Source organism: Podarcis vaucheri (assembly GCF_965113315.1).
Source record: "Podarcis vaucheri genome assembly, chromosome: 2".
Classification (NCBI taxonomy): Eukaryota; Metazoa; Chordata; class Lepidosauria; order Squamata; family Lacertidae; genus Podarcis; species Podarcis vaucheri.
In genome coordinates, this window is record NC_138760.1 from 116649639 (window position 1) to 116659715 (window position 10077).

The 10077-nt window shown below is 49.2% G+C and overlaps 2 long non-coding RNA genes across 2 annotated transcripts in view; both read right to left on the minus strand.

Annotated features, from left to right (window-relative positions):
- LOC309525466 overlaps positions 1-10077 on the minus strand; it is a 164154-nt gene that overhangs the window by 63134 nt on the left and 90943 nt on the right. The window lies entirely within an intron of this gene.
- LOC309525400 lies at positions 31-2817 on the minus strand. The gene is made up of 2 exons (XR_014216227.1): positions 1525-2817; positions 31-1112 (listed from the first exon to the last, which is right to left on the minus strand). It is a non-coding gene; the product is annotated as an uncharacterized lncRNA (long non-coding RNA).

The following is a 10077-nucleotide window of genomic DNA, read 5'->3' on the forward strand; positions in this document are numbered from 1 at the left end:
GCTACTTGATGACTTTGAAAGCCATCTAGGCCCCAGATGCTAGGCTTACTCATGTCCAGTGCCAACACCAGGCTTCCACAGTGTTTGCAACCTGCCAGGTATACTTAGTGACCTGCTAAGTGCTTCTCCAAACAGGGAGCAGGAAGTGTATGAAGGCTCTAGTGGGCTTCCATACATGACTAGCAAATGATGCTAGATCAAGGGTGGGGTGCCTGTAGCCCCTCATAAAGTGTTGGGCTCCAAGTCCTATCAGCCTATGGAGGACAGGCTTCTATTTGAAGACGTCCCCTGTTTGAAGGGCTGTCTGTTCCAAGCAGAAAGAGCCCTAAGAAGGAAGTAGCCTATCAACAGAGTCCTCACCTGCACAGCAGATTGAGCAGTGACATGGATCACCTGCTCCCAGTCTTCCCCACTAGGGCAAGGTGTAATGCTTCTCAATTTAATATGGGAGCAGGTAGCACTGTGGTCTAAGCCACTGAGCCTCTTGGGCTTCCTGATCAGAAGGCTGGCGGTTCAAATCCCCACAACGGGGTGAGCTCCCGTTGCTCTGCCAACCTAGCAGTTCAAAAGCACACCAGTGCAAGTAGATAAATAGGTACCACTGTGGCGGGAAGGTAAACGGTGTTTCCATGTGCTCTGGCTTCCGTCATGGTGTCCTGTTGTGCCAGAAGCAGCTTAGTCCTGCTGGCCACATAACCCAGAAAGCTGTCTGTGGACAAACGCCGGCTCCCTTGGCCTGAAAGCGAGATGAGCGCCACAACCCCATAGTTGCCTTTGACTGGACTTAACCTTCCAGGGTAAGGTTACCAGACATCCCCGTTTGCCGGGGACAGTCCCCAGATTTACAATTCAGTCCCCATAGAAAATCCACTGAAGTTGAAAAGTGGCCCCGGATTCATTGAAAAAAAATCTGTTAACCTTAGTTCAGGGGTCCTTTACCTTTTTACCTACCTTTCTCAATTTAAATTTCTAAACTTGCACCTATATGCAATTTTATGCAAATCAGTATCCTCTTTGTCTGGTGACACATTTCCTCATTTTTCATAAGGCATAAGTGCCCCCCCCTTTATCAGCCCTGAGGTGGCACTTGGCCAATGGTCAGGGAGTTGAAGCTGCCCAGAGTGGCTGGGGCAACCCAGTCAGATGGGTGGGGTAAAAATAATAATACAGTGGTGCCTCACAAGACGAAAAGAATCCGTTCTGTGATTCTCTTCGTCTAGCGTTTTTTTCGTCTTGCGAAGCAAGCCCATTGAAGGATTAGCGGATTAGCGCTATTAGCGGCTATTAGCGGCTTATCTGCTGATTGGCTCAGCTGATAAGCGGCTTAGCAGCTTAGAAAAAGGGGGGAGGGGGAAAAACCAGCAGGAACTCGCAAGACATTGTCGTCTTGCGAAGCAAGCCCATAGGAAATTCGTTTTGCGAAGCACCTCCAAAACGGAAAACTCTTTTGTCTAGCGAGTTTTCCATCTTGCGAGGCATTCGTCTTGCGGGGCACCACTGTAATAGTTGCTGTTGTATTTATACCTTGCCCATCTGGCTGGGTTTCCTCAGCCATTCTGGGCGACTTACGGCATATCTAAAAACATAATAAAAACATCAAGTGTTTAATCCTCCTGATACAGGGCTGCCTGTATTCTTATTCTTATTATAAGTTCAGCTACAGCTGAGGGGCATGGGCTCCCTATTTCTGCACAAGAGTACAAACTGGACTCCACCATTGTTGTTTATACATTGTAGTATGCAAAATTCCTTGTAATCCTCATCTAATTTAGATTCCTAATAACTCAGTAAGGCAGTTGACTTGTTATCATTTCCTGGGGGATGGGATGAGATCAGAAGATGGGGAATTCCCCATAGCCGCTTGATGAAATGCAGAATGACTCAATGAAAAGCCAGTTCCTCCCAGCCATGTCTGCTCTCAATGGTGACTTGAAAAGCTCCAACTGGTTTGACTTCCAAGGAAAGAAATAGAAGCCAGAGGTTCCTAGAATCCCCAGCGCTGTCATAAGATCTCCTTGCTAACCACAAACACGTCCCAAGGTCCCCGCTATGAGGAAAGAAGCAGACTTGAATCCCAAAGCAAAATGGCTGAAAGTGAGCGAAAGGACTTAAAAAAGAAAAAAAGAAAAAAGAAAACAGTTTTTTAAAAGTAGCACAGAGAATCTAGAAAGCACAAACTTCCGTCCACAAATGATCACTCTGTGGACCTGGCAGCTTTGCTAGCGCTGTGCAGGCAGAGGGGAAAGCACCATGGAGAACATAAAGAAATATGAGGGCAGGTTCCAGCGCTTTCTGAGACAAGGCTGTTACATAGACTCTGCATGTTTCTGACTACAATCTTCCTTTTCCGGGAGCTTGGAAAATTTGCAAATTCCTTATATTCAGAAACAACCTGTTCAGAAAAATCTGAGCCCCAGAAGCCCCTCTGAACAACTCTTTGTAAATTGCACTGAAGTTTCTCCTTACAGTCAAGCGGTGTATACATTTTATGAAATAAATAAACAAGTTGCAACACCATTTTTCTTCTTCTCTGTGTGATGAATAACCAGGGTGATGCTCCCGCTATGTGTGCAAGCCTGCAAGTGCCACACAGTGTTTCCTCTGCCCTTGTAAAGGAATCTGTTCTTCAGGGTGGCATCGCCTACTTCCTGGGTCTGCTCTGAGGTCCTAGGAAAAGGACCTTTTCCCAACACTGGTGCATCCCTTCACCCCAACAGCCTTCATAAGTCATCTTCAAAAAGTATCTTATTAGTGTGTATAAGTTTTCATTTAATAATGACCATCTTCGAAGGCGGGGCTGTTGTCAGGCAAAGAGGTGGGTGGTAAATGTTGCAACATAAATAAACATAAATCTCATCTGCCCAAATGGTGCATGAAATTACTGGGAGGTGGGACTGTGCTCCTGGCCTGCTCCCCCCAAAAAAACACCAGAGTCCTTTCTGTTGGGGGTAATTCAGGCAGAAATTCCCAGGTGTCAAAAAAAGTTAATTTATGTATGCCACCACTGCGGCCCGTGTTTCGTTAGTCCCAAAATGGAAAATGAGTGAGGTTCCAACCAAAGAAGAATGGCAACTTAAACTGGTGGAATATGCGCAGCTATCAGATTTAACATATAGAAGAAGAGAACATAGCTGTCAATGTTTCCTTTTTTTAAAGGGAAATTCCTTTATTCCGAATAGGATTCCTTGCAAGAAAATGGAAAAGTTGACAGCTATGGAAGAGAATGAGAAGCACATATGCCTATGGAATATATGGGTGAAAATTGTGTATACTTAAAAATGCTGGCAGCATTAAGATAAATTCAACAGCGTAAATAAGTTTTGATGGATGTAACAATGGAATACTGAATGGTTTAGCTTACATAGAATATGCAGGGGTGTATGGTATGCAAACTGAACCACGGAAAGAGAAGGGAAGTCATTGGTTTAAGGTTGTTTAAACAAATATTCCAAAATGTAAATTTGAAATATATATATATGAAGTTGGCTCCACCTTTAGATGCTCATTAGTTGCTTCCCTGTAGGCTTCCACAGTTAAGAGGCACCAGAACTCACCATGAACATCTCCCTCATTCTCTTAGAATGGCAATGGTGCCCACCTGAGAGGTGCCGGAACTGAGTTCCTGTGAGTTCCCCCTGGGGAAAAAGCCCTGCTTCCAAATAATATGAACAGTGTTCAAATGGCATGGAATCCTATATGGAACTATTGCAGATGACTATGCATCCACAGTGTGTTCATTTATCTTACAGTACTTCAATGACCTAAATAAAAAGTCACTGATTTCTTTTCTCTGTCTACACCCTGCTAGAAAAATCCAATTTCATTTAATTCAGGAAATCTTGTGGAGTTGCACAGATGGGATTTTCCTTTACTCTCCACCCTGTTGTTAATTATCCTGAGTAAATGTTTTGGACGCTAACTGACTGAAGCAGGTAGAATTTCCAGATAGGGATTTCTGAATGGATGAATCATACAGGATCACTTGGATAACAACAATGATTGCTATCATATGTAAGCAAATATCCATGGCAACAACAACTCAGGCAGCATGAACAGCCCTGAAATCTATGAATGAAGGTCGGTATACAAATTTAATTAATAATAATAATTTAGAATTTATTATAATAATAATAACCACTCTTGGGTTGCTCTTTTGAAGTTTTTATTATGCATTTTTACCGTGCTTTTATGTTGTGAGCCACCCTGAGATCTGCGAGTATTGTGCGGTATACAAATTATTATTATTATTATTATTATTATTATTATTATTATTATTATTATTAAAGCTCCATTGCCATGCCAACCCTGCTTACTGTTAGGATATTTCCATTCCACCTTAAAAGGGAGCAGGCTTTGTGAGTCACAGAGTCTGCGCATTTCCTGTTCACAGGAAGTTTATGTTTTCTATTGCTTTCGTTTCTCTCTGTGTGTCATAGACACTGAAGCAGGCAGTCATGTTTTCTTCGTTCTGATCAACGCTGAATAAAACTTGTAAATAATGCTCTCCTGAGTGCGACTTCTGCTGTGCATTATCTGCTGATAGAGAGTGTGCATCGGCTCTAGAATGTGGCAGGCTATTTCTGGAGCTCATGTCGCTAATTGCTGATACTGCATGCCTACGGGAGATCGATGGATCGTCCGGCAGCCGGCTTGGGGGCCATGATGGTCTGTGTTTCCCTGGCAGTATCCCAACACTTACATCACTCTAGACAATAAAGGTGTAGCCTCTTTCACCCCACACTTCAGTTTGGTCTGTTTTGTACCTTCACCTTGGCCTGTGTGTGTGTGTGTGTGCAGACTTAGGCACCTGCCACGTGAATTGTGTAATCTTCACCACTGCCACCACTGCAAGCTACCATAGGAGCCAACTCCAGGGGGCTGTGAGTGCTTGGGCCCCAAAAATAATATAATTGTGGAGACTGGGCATCCACAAAGTCAATGAGAAAAACCAGCAAGCAGCAGCGTTGCCTCTGAGAGAGAAGCAATTCAGCTTCGCCCTCCACAACCACTGAGCAAGGCACCCTTGGGGGGGCCTCAAGTCTGAGCCTCTCCCCATGGAAAAGGGGCTGCACTGCTGGCTGCAGTGAGGAGGAGGAAGAGGAGCTGGCAGCAGCCACTGCAACACAAACATGCAATGCCTGCATGTTGGGGGGCCAGGCACCCACAATCCTGAGGGCAATTTGCCACCCCTGCAAGCTACCAGAGCTAGAGAGCTTCCACAAAGAGGCAAAAAGGTCAGTTTTAAAGTATACCAACATAACAAGTTGGAGCAGGGAGCCAATAAGAGCGTCTCCACCCCCATCATTCTTCCCGGACACTGAGGTCCAGCACCAAGAGCCTTCTGGCAGTTCCCTTGCTGCGAGAAGCCAAGTTACAGAGAACCAGGCAGAGGGCCTTCTCGGTAGTGGCACCCGCCCTGTGGAACGCCCTCCCACCAGATGTCAAAGACAAAAATAACTACTAAACTTTTAGAAGACATCTGCAGGCAGCTCTGTTTAGGGAAGCTTTTAATGTTTAATAGGTTATTGTATTTTAGTGTTTTGTTGGAAGCCGCCCAGAGTGGCTGGGGATACCCAGCCAGATGGGCGGGGTATAAATAATCAATTATTATTATTATTATTATTATTATTATTATTATTATTATTATTATTAGGTTTTCCATTTCTCTTTGTGGCCTGCATCTTTAATAGATACCTGGAGTGCACCCACACACTGAAGCAACCTAAAGGCTTCTCCCGTCATTTGAATAGAAAGGCGAAACCAAACATGCAGCCTGTGAGATATTTGCCAGGCCCGAATTCTCAACCTTGATTTTCCACGAATCATATAGGGACATAGTAAGTCGATTAACACAGAGCCAGACCATTGGCTCATTTAGCTCAGTGCTGACTCTCCAACCCGACCTAGAGATGCTAGGAATGAAACCTGGGACCTTCTGCGTGCAAAGCAGGTGCCCTACCAGTGAGCCACAGCCCTTCCCCAAGGCATTTGGGGCACTTACCTCTTTGCACTTGCTCAGCGCCTGCTGCCAGGAAAGCCCCACCCTTGTTCCCTGCTTGGCTGGTTCAGAAGAGGCCAGCTGAGATATACAGAAGCGCATTGAGCGTTCGCTGCTCGTTCAGGTTCTCAAAGGCTGGATTCCCCGAAAGGAAATGCTTTTCATGTGTTGTACAGTGGGTTACATACGCTTCAGGTTACAGACTCCGCTAACCCAGAAATAGTACCTCAGGTTAATAATAATCATAATAATAATTTTTATTTATACCCCGCCCTCCCCAGCCAAGGCCGGGCTCAGGGCGGCTAACAAGCAATAATAAAAACAAGTTGAATGAATACAACTTAAAAACAAGATAAAAATATTGAAACATTAAAATATTAAAGTGCAGCCTCATCACAGGAGGAGAAAGGAAAAAGAAAAAAGAAAAATGAAAGAGGGGGGGAATCAAATTGGCTCCAAGCCAAAGCCAGGTGGAACAACTCTGTCTTACAGGCCCTGCGGAAAGAAATCAGATCCCGCAGAGCCCTGGTCTCATGAGGCAGAGCGTTCCACCAGGCCGGAGCCAGTGTTGAAAAGGCCCTGCCTCTGGTTGAAGCTAATCTAACTTCCTGGGACCACTAAAGGTAAAGGTAAAGGTACCCCTGCCCGAACGGGCCAGTCTTGACAGACTCTGGGGTTTGTGCGCCCATCTCACATCTATAGGCCGGGGGCCAGCGCTGTCCGGAGACACTTCCGGGTCACGTGGCCAGCGTGACAACGCTGCTCTGGCGAGCCAGAGCCGCACACGGAACGCCGTTTACCTTCCCGCTGGTAAGCGGTACCTATTTATCTACTTGCACCCGGGGGTGCTTTCGAACTGCTAGGTTGGCAGGCGCTGGGACCGAGCAGCGGGAGCGCGCCCCGCCGCGGGGATTCGAACCGCCGACCTTTCGATCGGCAAGCCCTAGGCGCTGAGGCTTTTACCCACAGCGCCACCCGCGCTAATCTAACTTCCTGGGACCACTAGGATGTTGCTATTTATGAACTTTGAGGCTCTCCGTGGGGCATACTGGGAGAGGCGGTCCCGTAGATACGAGGGTCCTAGGCTTAAGAACTTTGCTTCAGGTTAAGAACAGAAATTGTGCTCCGGCAGCACGACAGCAGCGGGAGGCCCCATTAGCTAAAGTGGTGCTTCAGGTTAAGAACAGTTTCAGGTTAAGAACGGACCTCTGGAACGAATTAAGTACTTAACCTGAGGTACCACTGTATATGGAATCGACTCCCGCAAGGTGTAGAGGTCGGCCATCAGTTTGGGTGGCTTCAAAAGGGGCTTAGACAAAATTATGCAGGGAAGGTTTATCAGCATCAATTAGCTGTGCTCGATGTTGGGTGATAACGCTGAGGCCGGTGCCCCCCAAACGCAGCGTCACCCGGGATTCATCACTCCGGTCTCCCGTCACGCTGATGTGACCCATATCCAAGGACATGAGCACATGACTAGCAGAGTTCAAACAGAAGCTAAGCCTAAAAAAAAGTAAAGGACCCCTGACAGTTAAGTCCAGTTGCAGAGAACTCTGGGGTTGTGGCGCTCATCTGGCTTTAGAGGCCAAGGGAGCCAGTGTTTGTCCACAGACAGTTTTCCTGGGTCATGTGGCCAGCAGGACTAAGCCACTTCTGGCGAAACCAGAGCAGTGCACGGAAATGCTGTTTACCTTCCCGCCGGAGCGGTACCTATTTATCTACTTGCACTTTTGGGGCATGCTTTCAAACTGCAGGAGCTGGGGCCGAGCAATGGGAGCTCACCCCGTCGCGGGGATTCAAACCGCCGACCTTCTGATCGGAAGCCCAAGAGGCTCAGTGGTTTAGACCACAGTGCCACCCGCGTCCCAATTTATTGCAAATTACCGTATTTTTCGCACCATTGGACGCACCGGACAATAGGACGCACTTTGTTTTAGAGGGGGGAGAACAAGGGAAAAAAATCTCCCCCTCTCTGCCCAGCGCCCCTTCAGTGAAGCGGCAGGAGGCGCTGCACAGAGAGGGGGAGAACTTTCCCCCTCTTGTTTTCCTGCTCTAAAACAAGGTGTCGTTTAAGGCGGCTACCTTGGAAGCCTGGAGAGCGAGAGGGGTCGGTGTGCACTGACCCCTCTCACTCTCCAGGCTTCAGGTTCCTTTCGACCTGCTCTTTGGGGCTGGCGGGGGAAAGCCCACCACCAGCCCCAAAGAGCAGGTCAGGGAGCAGCGGAAAGGCGCAGCGGAGAGGCTCCTGCCATAGCCACGCGTCACCTCTCCAGCCAGGAGAGGGTCGCAGGGGTTGCTTTAGCCCCGCGAGCGCTCTCCCGGCTGGAGAGGTGACGCGCGGCTATAGCAGGAGCCTCTAAAGCTGCGCGTCACCTCTCCAGCCAGGAGAGGGTCGCGGGGTGCTTCTTTAGCCCCGCGTGCGCTCTCCTGGCTGGAGAGGTGACGTGGGGCTGTAGAGGTTCCAGCCATAGCCGCGCTTCACCTCTCCAGCCGGGAGAACGTGCGCGGGGCTAAAGCAGCCCCCTGCGACCCTCTCCCAGCTGGAGAGGTGACACGCAGCTACGGCAGGAGCCTCTATAGCTGCGCGTCACCTCCCCAGCCAGGAGAGGGTCGCGGGGTGTTTCTTTAGTCCCGCGTGCGCTCTCCCGGCTGTAGAGGCTCCTGCCATAGCCGCGCTTCACCTCTCCAGCCGGGAGAACGTGTGCGGGGCTAAATCAGCCCCCTGCGACCCTCTCCGGCTGGAGAGGTGACGCGCAGCTATGGCAGGAGCCTCTATAGCAGCGCGTCACCTCCCCAGCCGGGAGAGCCCGCGCGGGGCTAAAACAGCCTCCAGCGACCCTCTCCCAGCTGGAGAAGTGACACGCAGCTATGGCAGGAGCCTCTATAGCAGCGCGTCACCTCCCCAGCCGGGAGAGCCCGCGCGGGGCTAAAGCAGCCTCCCGCGACCCTCTCCCAGCTGGAGAGGTGACACGCAGCTATGGCAGGAGCCTCTATAGCAGCGCATCACCTCCCCAGCCGGGAGAGCGCGCGGGGGGCTAAAGCAGCCTCCCGCGACCCTCTCCCAGCTGGAGAGGTGACACGCAGCTATGGCAGGAGCCTCTATAGCAGCGCGTCACCTCCCCAGCCGGGAGAGCGCGTGTGGGGCTAAAGCAGCCTCCCGTGACCCTCTCCCAGCTGGAGAGGTGACACGTAGCTATGGCAGGAGCCTCTATAGCCGCGCGTCACCTCCCCAGCCAGGAGAGGGTCGCAGGTGCTTCTTTAGCCCTGCGTGCGCTCTCCCAGCTGGAGAGGTGACGTGGGGCTGTAGAGGCTCCTGCCATAGCCGCGCTTCACCTCTCCAGCTGGGAGAGGGTCGCGGGGCTACGGCGTCTTCGCTCCATAGGACGCACACACATTTCCCCTTCATTTTTGAATGGGAAAAAGTGCGTCCTATAGAGCGAAAAATACGGTAAATCAAATGTAACAGAACAAAGAAAACATGGTTTCTCTCTCTGTCTTTTGTCCTCGGAGAAAGAACCGCAAAAGCAATAGCTATATAGAGCAGAAACAGCGTATCTCCCTTTCCGCTCACAAGACTCCAATAATCAGGGCTGGAATGTAAACAGACATGTGACATGTAACAATCCCACACATCTGCAGCACGGGAGGAATGGAATTCCCAACACTTGAAGGGGTGCAGCTCTGAATGCCAAATGCTTGGAATCACAAAAGGCAAGGAATCGGGGTCCGTGTGTGTGTGTGTGTGTGTGTGTGTGTGTGTGTGTGTGTGTATGCCCTGCTTGGCATAGTTCATAACTTCTCTAAGTTATTCAAGCCCCTTCACCACGGCAAGGCAGTGATCCATGAAGGGGAATGTATGGAAGGGGATGTATGGAAGTGAGAGCTGGACCATAAAAAAGGCTGATCACCGAAGAATGGATGCTTTTGAATTATGGTGCTGGAAGAGACTCTTGAGAGTCCCATGGACTGCAAGAAGATCAAACCTCTCCATTCTGAAGGAAATCAGCCCTGAGTGCTCACTGGAAGGACAGATCATGAAGCTGAGGCTCCAATACTTTGGCCACGTCATGAGAAGAGAA